Source organism: Hemicordylus capensis, chromosome 4 (genome assembly GCF_027244095.1).
Source record: "Hemicordylus capensis ecotype Gifberg chromosome 4, rHemCap1.1.pri, whole genome shotgun sequence".
In the NCBI taxonomy this organism is placed as follows: domain Eukaryota; kingdom Metazoa; phylum Chordata; class Lepidosauria; order Squamata; family Cordylidae; genus Hemicordylus; species Hemicordylus capensis.
The window spans coordinates 231498046-231504045 of NC_069660.1; positions in this window are offsets into that span (position 1 = coordinate 231498046).

A 6000-nucleotide genomic window follows, 5' to 3' on the forward strand; every position below is an offset into this window, starting at 1 on the left:
ATTTCCATGCACTTTCTTCCTGCCAGTTCTAATTCAATACATCTCAGCTTCTGTGTTCTTAGGGTGCAACTTGCTGTTTCACCTCTGTCATTAATTAAAGAGGAGAAAAGAGAAAAGAGAAAGCTATTTTTAGGCACATAATTTTTATTTTCTCTTTACTAATGTTGAATGAAAGGACTGAAAAAGGGGTCATTATCTATAGTGAGTTTTGATATTCAGAAACACTTAGAAACTAGACATGGGCAAGGATATTCTCCAACTATGGTTCTTTCAAATATTCCTCACTTGGAGATGATGAAAATGCTTAGGATAATTATTCTCTAATTCATCAGTTCTCATCTCACACATTTCTTCACACAGGAATAATTACATATCCATACTTGGCTCCTTGGAAGCCATCTACATTAAGGAGCATACTTGTCTGTGGTGGTGGTGGGGGCAATGAATTGAGATTTCCATCTTTTTTAAAAAATGGTGCTGATACAATATATCTATATACAGTGGCACAACTAGGTAATTTTGGTGCCCAGACCACTCCCGACATGAGCCCCCCCTGCCACCGTGAGGCTCTCCCCACTGCCACGAGCCCCCCCATGAGCTTCCCCCCACCACCACAGGGCCAAACCACTGATTTTTTTCAATAATTCTAGCTACTGGGTGGTGGTGGGGCATCAAGCAGGCCTCCCCCACTTGGTGGTGGAGGCAGTGGTAGCGGGAGGAGTCAGAGGCCCCTGAGAACTGCAAGGCACTCCAGAAGACCTGCACAGTTGGAATAGAGCGTCACCACTCTATTATAACTGTGCAGGTGTGCTGGAGTACCTCTGAGTTGTCAGGGGTTGACTGGCCCCACCACTAGTCCCACTCCTCCCGCTACCACCGCTGCCACAGGGAGAGGCCTGCTCAGCTTACCCCCACCCCTGGTGGCTAGAATTATTGGGGAAATTGGCAGTTCAGCCTCACAGTGGGGCAGTGGCAGCAGGTGTGGGGTGGTGGCAGGAGCCCCCCCAGGCCTCTGGAAGCCGCCCCAGACCTTGGAGGCTACAGCTGGGGCCCCAAAGGCTGGGGGAAAGAGTGCCTCTGTCTATATAACTTTATAACCATCAGGAAATGGCATGACCCCCCTAAGTGGAGGTGATATTGGGCTGGATGAGGGATAACAGGCTGAAGTTGAATCAAAACAAGACGGAGGTACTATCTGCAGGGGGTTAGGATCCAAGAGATGGTTTAGATCTGCCTGTTCTGGATGGGGTTACACTCCAGCTACAAGATCAGGTTCGTAGTCTGGGAGTGCTCCTGGATCCCAAACTCTCCCTGGTTTCTCAGGTTGAGGCTGTGGTCAAGAGTGCTTTTTATCAGCTTTGGCTGATATGCCAGATACATCCATTTCTGGAGACAAATGATCTTAAATGGTAGTACATATGCTGGTAACCTTTAGGCTTGACTACTGTAATGCACTTTACATGGGGTTGTGTTTGTGTGCAGTTCAGAAACCACAGTTGGTACAGAATGGAGCAGCCAGATTGGTCTCTGGGTTAACCCGAAGGGACCATATAACACTGATGCAAAAAAAAACTGCACTGTCGGCTGATATGTTTCTGAATGAAATACAAAATGCTGGTTATTATCTATAAAGCCCTTAACAGCTTAGGTCCAAGGTAGTTAAGAGAGCCTCCTCTGTTGTGAACCCTGTCACCAATTAAGATCATCTGGAGAGGTCCGGTTACAGTTGCCTCCAACTCATTTGGTGGCAGCTCAGGATTGGGCCTTCTCTGTGGTTGCCCCAGGGCTTTGGAACACGCTCCCTGCTGAAATAAGAGCACCTCCTTTTCTGTTTGAATGTTACATGTCTTTAAGATTTTCCCCCATAGGGAATAATGTAGGTTTCAGCAGCCCCATATCTCCACTTGGGGAGCACTGGGGTGGCCCAGAGCAAGTGGTGGTGTAGTGCACGTAGGGTGCCAACCACCCTATGCTAACCCATGGGCTACTGGGTATTGTTGTTTCCAAGCTGTTCTGAGTGTAGATTCTCTGGTAGCAAATGAGAGTGGATTCATGGTTTGTCACTGAAAATCTCATATGCTACCAGAGAATCTACACTCAGAACCCCTCAGAAACAACAAAACCCGATACCCTATGGGCTTGTGGGTATGGGGGTGTTTGGCATCAAATGTGCACTTCACCACCACTTGCTCTGGGCCACCCTGTTGCCCCCTAAGTGCAGTTATGGGGCTGCTGAAACCCCCATTATTCCTTATGGGGGAAAGTTTAAAGATGTGCAAACTTCAACAATTTCTGAAAAAGCAGCCCTTTGCCTGATTCCTTTGGAATCTGGGTAGTGGCAGGCACCTATGGTGCATTACCATCTGATCCACTCTTCTGCCCCAGAAACCCCCCTTTTTGCTCCGAATCTGCCCCAAAGACACATACACTTCAACAATTCCTAAAAAATCAGGCCTTTGCCCAATTCCTTTGAAATATGGGTGGTGGCAGGCACCCATTGGGGCACCACCACCTGACCCACTTTTCTGCCCCCAAATCTGCCCCAAAGTACATTAACAGCAATATCAACAACAGCAGAGCTTTGCAAAGAACTAGGTTTCCAAAGCAAGCATGATATCATAGATGCAGCAGACTAGGCCAGCTACAACATCACGTGTGCCCTGCCCTCCCTCCCCCAAGCATTTTTCGTCCACAAGCAACAGAGACACAGCAACATCTGTGGCACCTGGCCATAATAGTGGGTTAAATAAGGATGCAAAACATTTTGCCAGTGGAACAACGAGCCCTGGCCCCACTCCCACCTACATAAGTAGAAGAGTGATGATGACAATGGCGCACATTTTTTTGGCGCATTTCGTTGACATTTCTGCAATGGATGGGAGCCTGTGGCATTAGCACAACCTATTGTAGATGCAAGCAGTCTTTGAATACAAATGCTGGTGATGCTACAACTCACAATATGACCCAATCTTCATTGCAAACAAGGCCACACATAAAGAGAGAATCTGTCTTTGCCCACCCATGAGCTCCCTCAACACATAGGCACAACAAACCAAGGTATTTAAATTGCAATATGCTAGACTTGAGATTATGTGGTGGTGGTGGTGGGGAACAAAAACAATAGTATAACTGTGCATGCATGCTCTTCAAAAGGGTTAGTGGGTTTAGGGGTAAAATTGTGGCCATTCCCTCAGAATGCTATGTGCTCTATAAGTCTGCATGAGACAGCATTTGTGAGGGCACCAGCAGCAAGCTCAGCTATGGCTGTTTGTGGGGTGGGGGTAGGTGAGTGCATGTGTGTATGTGCTGCTGCTTCAGTCAGTCTGTCCATAGGTGGAAAAAAGCCAAGCCAAGCCTCAGACAACAAACATTAAAGAGGCAAGTGGAAGCAAACCATACTACAAAACAGAAATGCATGAACAACAAACAACTCATCATCATCACAGCATCAGCATCATATATCTATATCTATATCTATATCTATATCTATATCTATATCTATATCTATATCTATATAATCACATTGACATTCATCATTTTCATTTCAGCATCAATTCAAAATAGTCAATGAAAGCAATTCTTTCATATCAGAATGCATGCATCTTCCAAAACCCTCTCTCCTGTCTCCCCCTACAACCACAGCCATTGTGGTTGCATGGTGGTGCTGTTTCTGGGCCAAAGTGGCACCAGGCCAGGGCGTACCACCCACCTCCATCATGGGCCTTGTGGTGGTGTCATGCATGCGTGTGTGTGATTCAACATAAGCAGGTGTTAGACACAGCATCCCAAAAATGTTCCTATGCCTGCACATGCAGCAGCCTGCCTCTGTGATGGATGGTGTGCTGCTTCTGCCTTCCGGCCCTCAGGACTGGGCAAGCGGGTGCTCCTGCAAGAGGGAGGGATCCACCAGAGATGTATGCTGCTGAGACAGTGACTACAACTCCCATTGTCCATTGTCTCAATGGTGGCCAGCCATTGCAACAGTGGGAAATGGGAGTTGTAGTCTCTCTCAGAAACATCTTGGAGAACCCCTCCCTGATGCAAGGAGCACTCACTTGCCCTGAGTGCCAGCACAGCAGGAGTCCACCATCTCAGCATTCTTGGGCTGGCAGTGTGGCAGTGCCTGTGTGCATGTCTGGATGTGTCAGCAGCTGTAAGGGGCAGAGACTGTGGCACATCTTGGTTGGGATGAGCCTCCATGGTGTGGGAGGTGCTGCATAGGGGGTTGACGTGAGTCACTCACCCTCCACAGCCAGCTCGGGGTAGCCCAGCAGGGGGAGGTTGGCATTCAAGAAGACCAGCTGCTGGATCAACTCAGTATCCAGACATGAGCGTAGAGGTTTCACCATGTCCCCGGCCATGGAGAACAATCTCTCACTTGAGACATTGGTTGGTGGGCACTAGAGGAACTGTGCAGCAATGGTTGCCAAGTCCGGCCAGACTTGGCAACACGTTGCCCAAAAATGGAATGGCTCCATCTCCTGGACTTCCACTGGGTCCTGCAGGTAGAGTAGAACAGTCTTCTCAGCATGAATGCAGCAAGGGGCAGACTCCTTCCGTCTCCCTGGCAAGGCACCAAAGCAGCTTTCTGTGAACCATGGAGTGGTTGAACACAGAGGTGGCACTGGCTGCCCCGTTGGTGCCACTGGTAGAGAAACTGCACTGCTGACTGGGAAGAAGTTGTGGTGGTGGTGGTGGCGGCAGCAGCGGCAGTGTTGCTGGGGGTGGAATGCGCACTGCAAGGCTGAGACACAGCCCCCTCCTCCTGGTCATCTGCATCACCTACATCTAGCCTCCTATTCTCTTCACACCTGGTGTGTTTGACCAGGAAGTCCCTCCACCTGGGCAGCAGGCCAGGGGGCACAGCGCTGCCCTTCATCCTTGGGTTGCAGATGGATGCCAGGACATGCCATGTGGATGCACCCAAGGGAGTCTTGAGCCGCTCCACTAGCCCAGTCCTCAACCGACCTGCCAGGGCAATTGCATCTCCAATGGTCAGAGTGGTCTGGAGATTATCCATGGCATTCTAGAGGAGAAGAGCAACGGGCAAAGCCTGGCTCAGCATGGCTGCCTCAGTACACAAGCTGTTAGTTGCAGAATAGAACGGCTTGAGTACTAAGACCAGCTCAGAAATGAGCTGCCAGTCTGCAGTGGACAGGTTGCACACATCCAAGCCAATATGCCTTGTCAGGCTGAGGAGGGTTCACTCTTGCTCCTGTAGGTGCTGGAGTAAGAGAAAGGTGGAGTTCCACTGGGTAGGAACATCCTGGGGGAGTAGGTGTTCAGGCAAGCCCAGCAAAATCTGCCAGGCCTTGAGCAGACGCCTTGCCTTTTCGCTTCGGTGGAAGTGGTCAGCAATCTTGCGGCACTGCTCCAAAAGAGCGGCCATTGAAGCACCAGGTTCTGGGATGGGAACTACACCTGGCTTAGTCGACACCTCCTTAAGCCCAAGCGCATCCTGCACCACCAGGTTCAAGGTGTGTGAAATGCAAGCGATGTGCACACCATGAACCTGCCTAGCCACCTTGCTAATGTTGGCTGCATTGTCGGTGACCATGAAGCCTTGGCGGAGGCTTGGCTCCCCAGCCAGCCAACTCTCCACCTTGGCAGGGGAGGCCCTCCCCACTAAGTGCTGCCTTGCCGCAGGCCCTGGAGTAAGGCCAGGCAGACAAGAGAAGTCCAGCCTGTGCACCGAAGCAGGGCCGGGGGTGACTTGAGGAATAGGCCCCCGTCGCCGCCCCCACCATGACCAGCAGGAAAAAGCCTCCCCCTACCTGGCATCCCCTTACCTGGCACTCTTCTGTCCATCTCTTTTGCGACTTCTTTTTAAAACCCTGACTTTAAAAAAAGGTTTTTTTGGAAAGGATTGGTGGCAAGGGGCTGAGTGAGGTGGGGTCAGAGTCTCAGGGCAGAGGAGTCTCAGTTGTGAGAAGGGGCAAGAACAAGGGCTGGGCTGACTTCAGCACAGTGTGCCCCCCCACCACACACACAACCAGTGCC